The sequence below is a fragment of the Anolis carolinensis genome, chromosome 3 (genome assembly GCF_035594765.1).
Source record: "Anolis carolinensis isolate JA03-04 chromosome 3, rAnoCar3.1.pri, whole genome shotgun sequence".
Lineage (NCBI taxonomy): Eukaryota > Metazoa > Chordata > Lepidosauria > Squamata > Dactyloidae > Anolis > Anolis carolinensis.
This window is the reverse complement of record NC_085843.1, coordinates 95,561,738-95,578,956: the sequence shown is the minus strand read 5'-3', so window position 1 is coordinate 95,578,956 and position 17,219 is coordinate 95,561,738. Positions and strand designations below refer to the sequence as shown.

The 17,219-nt window shown below is 42.6% G+C and overlaps 1 long non-coding RNA gene across 1 annotated transcript in view; it reads left to right on the top strand.

Moving 5' to 3' along the window:
- Nucleotides 1–257: 257 nt before the first annotated feature.
- LOC134298003 (uncharacterized) overlaps nt 258–17,219 on the top strand; it is a 44,509-nt gene continuing 27,547 nt past the window's right edge. Inside the window, exon 1 of the long non-coding RNA XR_010004967.1 lies at nt 258–4,799. This is a non-coding gene — a long non-coding RNA (uncharacterized LOC134298003). The remainder of the gene's footprint in view (nt 4,800–17,219) is intronic.

Genomic DNA, 17,219 nt, shown 5'->3' with positions numbered 1-17,219 from the left:
GTTTCAATCTTTAGTGCAATCTTTCTTGTGGGGTGTGGAGGAAGTGTGAAGAAATCCAAAAGTCATCTTTATGAATCTATATTTCTACGTCTACAGACCCATTGGAGAAGCACTGGAGGCAGAAAGTGACACTTATCTCAGCCAGATGGGAAACATCCATCTGACTAAGGCTAAGGACAAAATGGTGGAGGCTGACAGCCGGTTGGGGCTGGGGCCCTTCCTCCTGCTGCTGCTTTTCCACTTAGAGGTAAGATAGGGGGTTTTTTTTAAAAAAATGGAGAATATAAGGCACTATCAAATATAAGGCACAACACATTTTGAAGGCTCTTCAACAGTAACAACTGTGCCTTAGATTCAAAGAAATAAAGTATTAAAACAGTATTGTCATTAATGTAGACAAAAACAAAATGCAACAGTTAAATTTGGTACAAATTAACAAATAACTCTGTTTCATCCAATGCTTTCCACAAAGTCAAGGTGAGATTACATTTTCACTCTGAATTCTTAAATTTGCAGTGCATCCAAAATGAGTTTCAGTTGTGTTCTTCCTCCAATGGGTAAAACTGTCCATAGTGCTGAAAAAATGCCTAGCATTCTGTTGGTGAAATATGATGGCATAAGTTAGGTGCCACTGCAATGCACTCTTTGGGTCATTGCAGAAATATGAAGTCACTTACCAACTGCAAAACAATCAAATTACCCCCTGCAAGCCATCTATTTTCTCAGTGCATTCTCCCCATGCCATGGACCCAGCCATTTACTTGTTGATGGACAGGAGAGGGAACAACATACAAGCATCTAGCTGTTTTCCTATAGTTGGAGGCAGACTAATGACATCATCCACAGCTGGATGCAGAGTAATGCCTACAGTTGCCTGAGCCTTCTCACAACTACATCACATTGGCTTCAGTGTGGCTAAATCAACTACAGATTCAGCTAAAGAATACTGTGTAAAAAAAAAAAACCTCCACATTCCAATTCTGTTATAGATGCTTTTATGGGCCCAGAAATGACAACATGCTGAGAAGCAAGCAAACAGCAGCAAATTTTGTCAATTTGCTTACAGCACATTATTTGTTTTTCAACAAAACGATCGATTGCCAGTTGCAGCCTGAGGTTAACTGTTCTTTTTTTTTCTTTCTTTTTTGAAGAATAGCCGTTTTGACTGAAATTATATTGTTTATTTTGTGCAGCTAGAATAGAAAAAGGCATAGCACTCTTTCACCAAACCTCATGGTGCCTGCTTGAAATCACACAACACAGACACTGCTCAGGCTTCATAACATGTATGCACACAGGGTATCCATGCTGCCTTTTGTCACGATGTATTGTGAGCCATTCATGGACAGCTACTCCCCATGCAGAAAATCTAGTTTTTATTCCTCCACATGCATTCACATTTAAAGAGAAATTTGTAGTGAAGTGGAAACGGCTGAGGTTTCATGTGGTGAGAAAGAACAAGACATCCATTCTTGCAAAAATTTGTTCCTTGCCAGCTCAAATGCCCAAACATATCTGTATTATCTAGCTAAAGCACAGTTAGGTAGTGGAAGAGAAGCGGAAAGTAGAAATAGATAATTTCTCATTTTTAACAGCTTCTTTTACTGGTACCATGGAGGCCATTTAATTCCTACTGACCAGAAATGACTAGTCATTTACAAGTGTGGCCCGGGCTGTGGTGCAGGCTGGTGAGCAAGCCAGCTGCCAGCTGTAACAAATCACTCTGACCAAGAGGTCATGAGTTCGAGGCCAGCTCGGAGCCTGTGTTTGTCTTGTCTTTGTTCTATGTTAAGGCATTGAATGTTTGCCTAATATGTGTAATGTGAACCGCCCTGAGTCCCCTTCGGGGTGAGAAGGGTGGAATATAAATACTGTAAATAAATAAATAAGTGTGAACTGTTGGTCACTCAGCATAGGGAGCAGCCCTTGCCACATGGATGGGTAGTTGTGAGATGATGCAGAAATGCATTGCTCTTCCAGGAGACTTTGGATACACTTCTGTCTTGACATTCTCCACCCCACCTCAATTTCATTTATTTTGTTTATAACATCCTCTAGGGAGTGGAGAAGCAAAAGTGACAATGATTGTGTAATCATTGTGCAAGTGATTGCGTAATCTTTTAAAAATAAGTAGTAGTTCCAGCTAGGTCAGAAAAACAAGATCAGAACTGTATTGGGGGGGGGGCTCTATCTTTAATTCTGAGCCAAAATTTCAGTATTAACTGGGAATCCTAGGGGGGGGGATCCTTCCTTGTGCCATTATCCTTATCCCACCCATTTCTTCCACTTAAGGCTGCTATTAGTTTTCTTGGTAATCAAACAGAGGCTTATAATATAATTGGCAAAATTCCTGGAGACCCTCAGTATAAAACACCTTTATCTTCTTATGTGTCCAGTGTTTTAATATCCTCTGTGGTAATCCAGACTAGCAAAATATGCAGTAGAAAGTATAAGATAAGAATTACCTTGAGGATAATTGGAAGCTGAGGTGGTGTTTCTGAAATTCATCCCAGGATCAAAAAACATTTTTATGTGAGTGGGACTGAAGTTTGAGGAAACTTAAGCATTTCTTTTGATTTGGTCTAAATGGCAAAGGGGAGATGAAAAACTAGTAGACTCAGCTTTTTTCCATTCAGTTGATTTGGTTCACTTTTCCTGTGGAATTTGGTTTGCCACCACTGTGGAAGTTTCCTCATTGTGTATCAGCTATAGTCTATACAAATCATACTTTTCTTGAAAAGATGATGCCTCTATTTTAGACCAATTAGTCTGTCTAAATACAGGAACAGCTGTTCGATACAAATGCATGCCCTTGACAAAATATTTACAGTTATCACTTTCTAGTAAGCTTTTTCCTTCAGTTCCATTCTCTCATTTAGCTCTATTTAATTAACTATAGTCAAAATAGGTTGCCTTTCAGGCAAACCTGTTATGTTATCTCATCTACTCCTTTCTGACCTTTCAAATACCGTATGAAAGTTCTAAATTGTCTTGTCTTTTTGGATCAGGTGTTATGTTTCAGCATATTGAGGCAGGAGAAAGAAAAAGGTCAATCAATGTACTTTTTATAAATGATTTACATTATAGTTGTGTCATTTAATTTAATAATTCACTTATTAATATTATTAATATTAGTATTTAGGAAATATCATATTTAGAAAATCTAAGCCATTAGTGACTTATGGATGTCTTTGGGCAAGTCACATTATCTCAGCCTCAGAGAAAAGCAGTGGCAAACCTCTTCTAAATTAACCTTGCCTTAGGTCAGAAATGACTTGAAGGCACACAGTAACAGCTTACACAAATTTAATTGCCTTTGTACTCCATCCAAAAAAAGAACCCATCCCTAGCTGTGATCAAGCATCTGGAGCATCTTCTACTTACTCATGAAAAGAACAGTGGAGAGAAGAGGAGCCAATTCAGACCATGAAAATCTGGCTGTACTGTGCTTGCAGGGGAAGAAAAATGTGGTTACACTCAATTGAGAGCAGGCTGTCATTGACACACCCCGCTCACAGGAAAATTTAGTCCAGCTAGATCAATTGGATTCAATTGTTAAGTGACAACAGCAGCAGCTCCTCCTAGGATTTGAGAATTGTCACATAGTAGGAAAGCAGGGCACTGCACCCATGGACCTATGCAAAGATTGATTGCATTACAGTTTTATCTCTCACTCCATGGCTACAAAGGCTTTTCACAGCAGCCTACAAATTGTTACTTTGATAGTGCCCTGCCCTCAGGTTTGCAATCTAAATAAGTCTGTATGTTGTTGAGCCATGGCACCTCCATCCCAAATTATTTATGGACATGAATGAGACTTCAAGCAAGAAATATGAATTTTCCTTTATTTTAAAAATATTTCCACTCTTTTGACATTTCGCAATAATGAAAGGACTCAGCAGCAATTGTTTTTAAGGAATAGAATAGTTGCCTATGTGTAAAACCGCCTTGAGTCCTCTCTGGGGTAGAGAAAGGCGGGGTAGAAATGTCATAAATAAATATATACCCCAAACTATATTATACCAAAACTCTTAATCTATCTATCTATCTATCTATATCTATATATATAAAAGGATAAAGTTGTGGGCACCGTGACTATAACAACACAACTATACGCCCCAGAACCACCAAACTTGACAACACGACGGAAAAGCCTTGCCTCCAGGTTCATACAACAAAAAAACACAACAGGAACCTAAAAAGGGGTTAAAAAACCCAAAAAAAGGCAACAAACCATCTGCGCCTGCGCCAAAAGCGAACCTGCGCGCGGACAGAACAACCCCCACCCCACCTCTCAACGGCCGCACCTGCCCCCGACGCTGCTGCTGCCATCTTGCCGAACAGCCCCGAGTCACCACGTGCCAGGAGTAGGAAAAAGGCAGCCCCCACGGCTGGCCGCTCTGCCTAGGCGAGCCTGGGAATTCCATTTAGGCCTAAAGGGGCGGGTCTACTCACAGCAAGTCGAGCCAGTGGTGAGGTCCTGGACCTCGATGCCGGGGTAGCCCTCGCACTGCCGGCGGCAACAGGCCTGCAGGGCGCTGTGCCAGCCCAACATGGGCTCAAGCCTCCCAGTTGCCTCTCCTGGCTCACCCCTCACCACCCTGGGGGAGGGGGAAGCCGACTGGAGACCAAACTGGATAGTCAAACTCTGGGCCTCCCGGCCCTCTGGATGCGAGGGGGGGGCGGCCGCGGGGCTCCTCGGTCACTTCTTCCCGCACCGCCGCCATCACCCGTCCTCCAAACCCCGAGAAGGAGCACGCCCCACACCACCCGGAGATTAAGAGCCCACAGGCACACTGGTGAGTCGCTATTCCCGCAATTGCCACACTACTCCACAAACCCAAGTGGCCTCCCAAGTGACCCGGGGGGGGGGGAGTGAAAAAGGGCCAGGTGGCCGCCTGAGGCCTCAGAAAACACCGTGCTGAAAAGGGCAGCAGTTCGCACCCCTCTTCCTGCGCCGCCCCTCACCACCCTGGGGAGAGGGGGAGTCGGATGGAGACCAAACTGCCCACCCAAACTGTGGGCCTCCTGGCCCTTTTGATGGGAGGGGGCAAAAAGGACACACACCGCCTCGCTCACACTTCCCAACACAGCATTAGCCCAGCCAGGAATCACCCAGGCTTCAAACCTACAAGGCAGGAAACAATCACGGTCAGCTAATACCTCCCAACAAAGGATTCCACCAGGCAGGAATCACCCAGGGCTTGAAGCTACAAGGCAGGAAACAATCAGGGCCAACTAATACCTCCCAACAAAGGATTCCACCAGGCAGGAATCAGCCAGGGTTTGAACCTACAAGGCAGGAAACAATTAGGGCCAGCTAACACCTCCCAAAAAATGATTACCCCACTCAGGAAGCAGACCTCCTTTCAGATTACAAGGCATTAAAATCTAATCAAGGTGACTAATAACAGCATTCATACTTGCTGCAACAAGACTACTCATTGTATTCCAGCTCACCAAACAAGGATTCCCATATAAAGAAAACGGCCAGGCTTTCAGCCTGCAAGGCTATTCAGTGCTATTCCACCTGGCGAACAAAAGATTACGAAAAGCCACAGCAACGCGTGGCCGGGCAAAGCTAGTCTATATATATAAAAGGATAAAGTTGCGGGCGCAGTGACTATAACAACAAAACTAAACATCCCAGAAATACGAAACTTGGCAACACAATGCAAAAGCCTTGCCTCCCGGTTACAACAACACAATCACACCACAAAACCACAATCCGGACTCACAAAACTCACAATAACACATCATGACTATAACAAGACAACTAAACGCCCTAGAAATACAAAACTTGGCAACACAACGCAAAAGCCTTGCCTCCCAGTTGTAACAACACAATCACACCACAAAACCACACTGGACCCACAAAACTCACAACAACGCATCGTGACTATAACAACACAACTAAACGCCCCAGAAATACGAAACTTGGCGACACAACTCAAAAGCCTTCCCTCCCGGTTGGAACAACACAACCATACCACAAAACCACAATCTGGACCCATAAAACTCACAACAGTGCATCATGACTATAACAACACAACTAAACTCCCCAGAAATACGAAACTTGGCACACAACTAAACGCCCCAGAAATACAAAATTTGACAAAACAATGCAAAAGCCTTGCCTCCTGGTTGTAACAACACAATCACACCACAAAACCACAATCCAGACCCACAAAATTCACAACAATGCATCATGACTATAACAACACAACTAAACGCCCCAGAAATACGAAACTTGGCAAAACAACGCAAAAGCCTTGACTCCTGGTTGTAACAACACAATCACACCACAAAACAAAATCCGGACCCACAAAACTCACAACAATGCATTGTGACTATAACACCACAACTAAACGCCCCATAAATACAAAACTTGACAACACAATGCAAAAGCCTTGCCTCCTGGTTGTAACAACACAACCACACCACAAAACCACAATCCGGACCCATAAAACTCACAACAATGCATCGTGACTATAACAACACAACTAAACCCCCCAGAAATACAAAACTTGGCACACAACTAAATGCCCCAGAAATACAAAACTTGACAACACAATGCAAAAGCCTTGCCTCCCGGTTGTAACAATGCAACCAAACCACAAGACCACAATCTGGATCCACAAAACTCACAACAACGCATCATGAATATAACAACACAACTAAACGCCCCAGAAATACGAAACTTGGCAACACAACACAAAAGTCTTCCCTCCCGGTTGTAACAACACAACCACACCACAAAACCACAATCTGGACCCAAAAAACTCACAACAACGCATTGTGTCTCTCAGTCTCTGTTTGATGTGTTTATGGGCATTGAATGTTTGCCCTATGTGTGTTATAATGTGATCCGCCCTGAGTCCCGTTCGGGGTGAGAAGGGCGGAATATAAATACTGTAAATAAATAAATAATAATAATTGTGACTATAACAACACAACTAAACCGGATGGCCATCTGTCTGAAAGGTTTGGGTGGGTTCTTCCTCCATGACAAAAAGAAAGAAAGGGGTTGGACTGGATGCAAACTACAAATTCCAGCACGCCATGGCATGGAGTCCATGCATTTCAATTAAAGGCCTCTTCCTTCTCCCTTTCCCCGCCATCCAACCCAGTGACCCAGTTCCATGGCTCCGCAGGCAGGAAAGGCTGGGACAAATAGAAAGAAGGAAGGAGGGAGGGAAGGGAAGCGAAGGAACGCCAAGTACAAGAGCCCTCCCTCTCTGCCCGGAAAGCCAAGAGCAAAAGGGAGAGAAAGGCCATTGATCCGGTTATATTTACCCTCCTTTCTGACCAGTGTGTTCTTATCAGCGAGCTCAGGATCGGAGCAGAGAAAGGGAACAGCATAGGAATAAAGGAAACAAGGAGAGAACCCACTCTATCTATCCATCCACTCATCTATCCATCCACTCACCCACTAATAATAAACACCTACACAGGCAAGAATCAGCCATGCACTGAGTCTACAAGGCCATTCAGTGCTCATCCACCTCCCCAATCCCTACATTCACACTTGGCCTCCAAAAAAACAATTACAATAATAACAATGACAACAACAACAATAAGAATCAACACCATCACAGGCAAGAAGCAGCCAGGCACTGAGGCTGAGAGGCCAGTCAGTGCTACACTGGGCCTCCAAAAAACAATACAGTAGCATCTAACTTATCCAGCCTTCATGACCTCTACAACAACAATAATAATAAACACCTACACAGGCAAAACAAAAAAAACACTATTGTACCACAATAAGATGTAAACCGCACTCAGCAGAATCAGACGTCACGATTAACAACAAACCAAAGATAACAGGGATCTCAAGCAATTATCAATCAACACAAAAATTGAAGAAGGTAACAGACTTCAAATACTACTACTACTGTGAGTATAAAGAAGGGTGGAGGTCACAGCATAAATACAACCTAATGTAGACTGACCAACACCACCAGACTAAGCCACAGCAACGCATGGCCGGGCACAGCTAGTATATATATAAAATGGTAATGAAATTTCTGCCTAGGACAAAACAACAAAACTACACATCCCAGAAACACTAAACTTGGCAGCACAACCCCTCATCCATGCCTCTACGTTCATACAACAAAAAGAAAACAAAAATAAAGTCCTAATTAGAGGGAGAGAAATAATTGTTTTTATCCAATTCCTGCCAGTTAGAAGGCTAAGCTCTGCCCTCTTGGTCTCCTAGCAACCCACTCAGCCCAGGGGACAGGCAGAGTTAGGCCTAGAATCATAGAATCATAGAATAGTAGAGTTGGAAGAGACCTCATGGGCCATCCAATCCAACCCCCTGCCAAGAAGCCTCACTTAGGCCTCTTCCACACTGCCTATAAAATACAGATTATCTGATTTGAACTGGATTATATGGCAGTGTAGACTCAAGGCCCTTCCACACAGCTATACAACCCATTTATAATCTTATATTATCTGCTTTGAACTGGATTATCTTGAGTCCACACTGCCATATAATTCATTTCAGTGTGCATTTTATACAGCTGTGTAGAAGGGGCCTCATATAATCCAGTTCTAAGAAGATAATATAAGATTATAAATATACACTACAATCTCACTTATCCAACATAAACAGGCCGCCAGAATGTTGGATAAGTGAATATGTTGGATAATAAGAAGGGATTCAGGAAAAGCCGATTAAACATCAAATTAGGTAATCCTACAAATTAAGCACCAAAACATCATGTTATACAACAAATTTGACAGAAAATGTAGTTCCATGTGCAGAAATACTATGTAGTAATTACTGTATTTACAAATTTACCACCAAAATATCACAATGAATTTAAAACGCTGACTACAAAAACATTGACTACTAAAAGGCAGACTGCTTTGGATAATCCAGAACATTGGATAAGCGAATGTTGGATAAGTGAGATTCTATTGTAATATGAAATAATTATTGTGGTAGAATAATACAGAACAATATAATCTCTAAAAGCAGGACAATAAATAAAGAGCAACACTCTGAAAGCAGGGAAATCGGGAAATCCACAAAGGAAACAATCTGGGCCAGCTAACATCTTCCAAGAAAGGATTCTTCCAGAAAGGAAGCTGAGAAGGGAGTGAAGCAGTGTGTATTACCAAAGTCAACTTCTGGGCTGAAAGGTCGCAGGTTTGAATTGGAGGAGCGAAGAGAGCCCCCACTGTTAGTCCCAGCTTCTGCCAACCCTAAAGTTCAAAAACATGCAAATGAGAGTAGATGAATAGGTACTGCTCTGGTGGGAAGGTAATGGCGCTCCATGCAGTCATGCCACATGACCTTGGAGGAATCTACGGACAACGCCAGCTCTTCGGCTTAGAAATGGACATGACCACCAACTCCCAGAGTCAGACACGATTGGACTTAATGTCAGGGGACAACCTGATAATACTTTATTTCCCATACCACCATACTTCGCCACAGCAACGTGTGGCTGGGCACAGCTAGTAAATGTATAAAATGATATTTCTTGTGTAGCTTATATTGATTGTGTCCTATATCAATTCATAAATGTATAAAACTGTATCAAATATATTATGAAGGCACCCGTTTCTCCCAGGGCCCCTTATTTATGGAATGGAGACAGCTAAACAATTAGGAGGTCCCTCCAGCTTTCTCCCAGTTTTGATGAAATCAGTTCCTTTGTATCTAGATGTGTGACACATAGTCACTTTATTGCCATAGCTATTATTCTGTTTAAATATGACTGGAGGCTCGTAGCCCTCATGGAAGAAGAAGCTACACAAATATGAATACATTAGCCTTCTTAAAGGACAGCCAAGCTTTTGGACACCCAGGATTACCACCTTTTGTTTTCCGGGTCTTGCACCTTTGTCTTTATTGACCTGAACACTAAAATCAATCAAGGGATGACCTGCATACCCACATCGTCATCTTCTTAAGTTTTGCGCCTTCCAGTCCATTGTTTTGAAACAGACTGGACCTTTAAACCTATCAATAATGAGCTGCTCTTCTTTCCACCATCAAAATCCTCTCCTCCTGTCTGTGATGTCAGAGAAATCTCCAGCCAATCTCTATGTGGATCCTAGCTAGTCCGTTTTTCAGCCAATCAGGAGGAGGCACAGGAAATCTGAATATCTGTCAAAGGTGTATCAAACGTCTTGTATTTTTCTATGATGTTCTGCTTGTACATTTTGAGCGTTGGCTGGTACTTGCATCCCTTTTGGCCAAACTGTAATAAACCTCTGCACTGTGCCTTCAACCTGGAGTGCTTGTTCTCTGTCCTGGCTGATCTGGTTTAGCAGAAGCTAACCGGGCATGGACCTTCTTATCCATGATCCCAGCTAAAATCACTTCAAGGACACACAAAGAAATGGGAATGGCAGTGGAGAAGAGGATTAAATTCAGCCAGTTCTTCTCTTCTTCTGATGCAAGAGCAGTGACAGTAGGGTTCTTCTGGATCTAGGCATTATGGATCTATGTTTGTCACTTCTTGTCTTCCTGAGTGCAAGGATATGACAGTAGGGATGGAAAAAGGGCTTTTCATGTTCTTCTGGACCTAGGCATGATGGAGCTGTAGCTGCCTTTTCTTCACTTCCTATGAAGCTAGGTTAGTGGCAGTAGGAATGGAGAGAGGGTCTTTCATCCATCTTTTGGACCTGGGCATGATGGAGCTGTGCCTGCCTCTTCTCTCTGAGGCTCACATGTAGAATGGAAGATTGCTCCATAGAAAAATGACATAAATAGATATCAATTATTATGTGTTTATTAGTCAAAGCAGGAGTGCATATAGCCAAGTAGTTACTCCCACCAATGCAAAATGTTTAAAACACACACAACAAATACAGCCAGGGGTGCATAAATGAATCAAGGATTGCAGTTTCAGGAGTAAATCAATATTAATATTATGATAAAACTTGGATCCTACAGCTTTCTGAATGTATTTACATGTTTCACTTGGCTGTTTTGCATTAAGCTATCTGCTATGTTTGGCTCTGCTTCACTATAAAATTTCTTGCCAATAGGTCTTAGGGGCCAGAGCAGGATTCCTCAAATGCTATTTTATGAAGCTGTCTAAAATCAAGTTAGTGAAATGCTGCCAGATAGGATGGTTGTATGGCCAGCCATTGCCTCCTGCATAGCAACTTAGAAAGAGTCATTATGGTATATTGGTTGAGAGTTGGACAGTTCTTCGAGAACAGAAGTCCCAGCAGATTGGAGGAGGGCAAATGTGGTCCCTATCTTCAAGAAGGGAAAAAAGAATGACCCAAACAATTATCGTCCGGTCAGCCTTACGTCGATACGAGGCACGATTCTGGAAAATATCATTAAGGAAGTGGTCTGTGAACACTTAGAAACAAATGCGGTCATTGCTAATAGCCAACATGGATTTACCAAAAACAAGTCATGCCAGACTAATCTGATCTCTTTTTTCAATAGAGTTACGAGTTGGGTCGATACAGGGAACGCTGTGGATGTAGCATACCTGGATTTCAGTAAGGCCTTCCACAAAGTCCCCCACGACCTTCTGGTGCTCACCAATGCGTCATTTTCATCTTGGAAAGAAGTCACGAGTGGAGTGCCGCAGGGTTCCGTTCTGGGCCCGGTTCTGTTCAACATCTTTATTAATGACTTAGACGAAGGGTTAGAAGGCATGATCATCAAGTTTGCAGATGACACCAAACTGGGAGGGATAGCCAACACTCCAGAAGACAGGAGCAGAATTCAAAATGATCTTGACAGACTAGAGAGATGGGCCAAAACTAACAAAATGTAGTTCAACAGGGACAAATGCAAGATACTTCACTTTGGCAGAAAAAATGGAATGCAAATATACAGAATGGGGAATGCCTGGCTCGACAGCAGTATGTGTGAAAATGATCTTGGACAACAAGTTAAACATGAGCCAGCAATGTGATGCGGCTGCTAAGAAAGCCAATGGGATTCTGGCCTGCATAAATAGGGGTATAGCATCAAGATCCAGGGAAGTCATGCTACCCTTCTATTCTGCCTTGGTCAGACCACACCTGGAATACTGTGTCCAATTCTGGGCACCGCAATTGAAGGGAAATGTTGACAAGATGGAAAGTGTCCAGAGGAGGGCAACTAAAATGATTAAGGGTCTGGAGAACAAGCCCTATGAGAAGTGTGTTGTAGTTGGGCCAGGGGGAAATAATATTACTAGTAGTAGAACTGCTAGCAGGAGGAAAAGAGCTAATGGTGAGCAGGTGTTTGATGAGGAACAGCAAACAAAGTGGCTCTGTGAAATACTTATGGCTCCTTCTGAGGAAGAAATGTTTGAAGGGTTCTCTAGCGATAAGGAGTCAATGCTGGAAGAAGATGGGTTAACAGAGAGTAGAGGAACTAAAAGGACAACTTGGGAGCAAGAGTCAGATGAGGAAAGGGAAAGGAAGAAAATCTGGGATTTACTTACTGCTCCCACGGAAGATGAAACTTTTGAGGGTTTTTCTGGGAATGATGGGTCCGGGAGTGAGATGGAAAGTGCTGCAGATTGGACTCAAGTAAATGTGAATACAGAGCCAGTTTCTGGGGGGTGCATCAGGGGATTGGCAAGCTACTGATACACCAGGGACATGGGGAGATCTAAGCCTTGAACAAAGATGGAGGGGCTGGAGGGTTGATGGGCGAGGTTCACGTATGGGATCAAGATCAGCTGTGGATAATGATGACAGGGCGGAGGCGTCATCATTGTCGGATAGCGATGTGTAAGTTAAAAGTGGAGTTGGAAGTAAAGACTCTTTGCAGAAGGCAAGGTGTCATTTTGGACATTGGATTGTTGCTGCCTGTTCTTCTGTTGGGCTTGGGTCCTGGCTGTACAGCTTCGTGTTCCTGAATTCGGTTTGGCTCTTGACAACGGCATCGCTCGTTCCTGGTTTGGTGTTTCCTGGCTTCCCGTCGGTTCCTGAATTCGGTTTGGCTCCTGATGACGGCATCGCTTCTCCCAGTTCCTGAATTCGGTTTGGCTCCTGATGATGACATCACTTCTCCCGGTTCCTGAATTCGGCTTGGCTTTTGGCAACAGCATTGCTACTCCCGGTTGGCTTTCCTTTGGTTCCTGAATTCAGCTTGGCTTTTGACAACGGCATCGCTACTCCCGGTTGGTTTTCCTTTGGTTCTTGGATTCAGCTTGGCTTTTGGACAACGGTGTCACCTGCTCTCGCTACGGGTGTGCGTTTGGCCCTTTCTTGGCTTTCCATACCATAGTTGGGCATGACCATAGTTTCAGTAGACTCTTGGCTGGAGTTAAACCGGATTATCAAGCAAGATAAGCTTGATTATTTTCTGTTCCCGCATTTTTGCCTTTCTTGAAGCTAAAGACATTTACTTTTACCAGGAACACTGAAGTTAAGTGTTCTTAGGTTCAGAATATTATTTAATAAACGTTTGTTGTTCTTACTTCTTGTGTGCGGCTTTTTCAAAGGGGTCTGTGTCCTGACAGAGCTGCTTAAAGAACTGGGCATGTTTAGCCTGCAGAAGAGAAGGCTGAGAGGAGACATGATAGCCATGTACAAAAATGTGAAGGGGAGTCATAGGGAGGAGGGAGCAAGCTTGTTTTCTGCTGCCCTGGAGACTAAGACGTGGAACAATGGCTTCAAATTACAGGAAAGGAGATTCCACCTGAACATCAGGAAGAACTTCCTCACTGTGAGAGCTGTTCGGCAGTAGAACTCTCTCCCCCAGACTGTGGTGGAGGCTCCTTCTTTGGAGGCTTTTAAGCAGAGGCTGGATGGCCATCTGTCAGGGTGCTTTTCCTGCTTCTTGGAAGGGGGTTGGACTGGATGGCCCATGAGGTCTCTTCCAACTCTACTATTCTATGATTCTAGAATGTAGGAAATGCAGATCCAAGACCAGAAGCTCCCCTCTCTCAACCTGACATGGCGCTTGAGATTCCTATGAAAATAAAGTTGGGAAGGGGGCAACAATGCACACCATCTTAGGCTCATTGCAATAAAGCCAACATTTGAATGAATTTGAGTCATTTCCTTTTATACTGAATTTTGTGGAATCACTCCAGTTTGTTCCGTGTTAGGGCGCTTCCAGACAGGTCCTATATCCCAGAATGTGATCCCAGGTTTTCTGCTTTAAACTGGATTATATGAGTCCCCACTGCCAGATAATCTGGGATAAACAGAAAGCCTGGGATATAGGGCGTGTCTGGAAGGTGCCTACATTTCTTCATGGAAGGAATCCCCCACCCCATTCCCAGATCTGTCTGAAGACACCAGGGATTGAACCTTTTTGTAAAGGTCTATACTTTGGGACTATCCTCTTAGGAAGCTACTACCCTCAAAAGATGGCTCCTGGTTGCCAGGACTGGAAGAAGGGACATTATAAGAGATTTAAAATCTTCCATTGATATTGCTTATACTTTCATAAGGAAATTGGCTCACATCAGATACTTTTATCAGGATAACTGCAGCTTTTCTCTATAATGACATGGTGACAGATGGAGGAGAGCTACTTTAAAAAGAAAAAAGTCCACCCAGCATCCCAAGTGTGTTTTCTTCACTGGTGTTTTAGTAGATGTAATCACTTCTCTTTGACGCACTAAAGTTGCATTGTAATGTTTGTTTTTCTTTTGGTCTGCTTACTCAATCTGTTCGTGTTAATGATGCAATCAGAGGATCTCCCATCCAATTTTAGCATGACTGCTGTCAGGAAAACAAGTTAATGAAACTGCATTTCTAGCTAACAAAGGCAGTTGATGAAAGGCACACAAACCTATAGTCTATTAAAGATAAGTCATAATGCACTATTTTCTAGTAATCGGAATGAATCATTAAAATGGGGGGGGGGGCAGTAAAGAATCAAGCAATTGTTGTTAGGCTAATTTTTAATGAATTATATTTTGTATATGTACTTAAATACATGAAACAGACAAAAACATAAGTATTTGTGTTTGACAGATCTCCTCCAGAAGTGAAGATCTTTTAAAATTAATATTACAACTAGCCCTCTGTATTCATAAATTCTGCATCCATGGATTCAACCATTCTCAGTTTGAAAATATTTTTTTAAACATTCTAAATCTTGATTTTGCCATTTTATATAAGGAACACCATTTTACACCATGGTATATAATGGGACCCAGGATTTCAGTATCCATGTCTTGGAACCTAAAACCAGCAAATAAGAACTGCTGTGATTTTTTCCCCCTTTCAAAATCAATTGATAGGAGACAATTGAGTTGAACGATAAGAATGCAAAGTCAGTGACATGAAAATGGAAGTTGATAATGAAATGCAGTATGTATGTAGTGAAATATAGTTTACCAGGTTGAAGACAATACACAGAGATTTAATTCAATTCAGCCAAAAGGAATGCAAGGACAAGCAAGATGCGTCAAAGGTGCAAGCATAAACAGACAGAGAAAGCAAGATACCTTGTACAGTTTGACAGCTATTAAAACCTCCTGCTCCCCTTCCTGATTGGCTGAAAAGGGAACCAGTCTGGATCCATGCCCTGACTGGCTGGAAGTTCCACTGACATTGCCGCTTCCAAGCAGGGAGTTCCTTTGGCAGGAAAATTATGACTGGGGATTGGCCAGGCGAGTGACCAATCAGCTGATGCGATGTCCCCCTGGGAGGAGGCATGTTCCAAAGAGATAATGTCAGTGAAATATTAATGAGCCTCTGATTAGCTCAATTGTCCAGTTCCATGTTGAACAAAGATAGGAGTTTCAGAAAACAAAGGTGTGAAGCTCCAGAAACAAAAGGTGATAATATTGGGCAATCAAGGGCTTGGCTATAAATAAAGAGGTTTAACAAATGAACATACTCTGAATTTCTGTTTCTGTAGGCAGCAATCTCTCATCTTTGGGTGGGTCATATAGATATACAAATGGTTTTGGGCTTATCTGAGCTGGCATGGGAAGTCACCTCTCGCTGCATAATCATATATCTGAACAATCTACCCAGTGATTACCTGGTTTGGGAAATAGCCAGAAGGGCTCTCCCAGCCTTCCTGTTCCCAAGGGAGTAATTCAGCAGGGCCATAGAAAGTTAACAGTCTCTGGGCTACATCTTGATACATTTTATAAAGTATTTTATACATTTTATATATAAGAGATAGGTACAATACACAGTTAAAAGATACAGTTAAAAGAAACATACTGTTTATTGAAGGGTTAGAAATGATAGTCTTGGGGGAGGGAGCTGACACTGGTCCGTTCCCGGTCTCCCAATGCCTCGAACTCACAAATGTTGGGAAAAGTTTTTTAGAAAGAGAAAAATAATATATTTATTACAGATCCCTTGGTGAACTGTACATCTTCCAGGAGGGTTATCATGGCTTGACAACATGTAGAACCAGGGTCTGGGGATACGTGGCGCTCCTAATATTGAACTGCACCTCTCATTAGCCTTACCCAGCATAGATAATAGTGAAAGATGGAGGGCACATGTTTTCCACTATGAGGCAGAGCTTGACATAGACCTTTAGCTGGTATCATCAGAATGGATCTATGCTTCTTTTACCAACTAGAAATGCCATAATCACATTGATACTACACAAAGATTTTTACAGTAAGTCAATTATTTGTCTGAGGCTTGTTGTATGTCTTTTGGGCTGTGTGGCCATGTCCCAGAAGTATTCTCTCCTGACGTTTCGCCCACATCTATGGCAGGCATCCTCGGAGGTTGTGAGGTATGGATAAACTAGGCAAGGAAAGGAAAATACAGTAGATTATCCAACGTTCTGGATTATCCAACGCATTTTATAGTCAATGTTTTCAATACATAGTGACATTTTGGTGCTTAATTTGTAAATACAGTAATTACTACATAGCATTACTGCGTATTGAACTACTTTTTCTGCCAAATTTGTTGTGTAAATGATGTTTTGATGCTTAAATTGTAAAATCATAACCTAATTTGATGTTTAATAGGCTTTTCCTTAATCCCTCCTTATTATCCAACATATTCGCTTATCCAACGTTCTGCCGGCCCGTTTATGTTGGATAAGTGAGACTCTACTGTATATATATCTGTGGAGAGTCCAGGGTGTGGCAAGAGTCCTTTGGGAAGCCAACATTAATGTTTCAGTTAATCACCCTAATTAGCATTGGAAAGGTTTTGTCTCTTGCCTGGGGGGCATCCTTTGTTCAGTCATTAGCCGTCCTTGGGGCTCCTCTGTCCTCAGAGTGTTGGTTCCCATCTACTGTTTTGATTTTAGAGCTTTTTAATATTGGTAGCCAGATTTTGTTCATTTT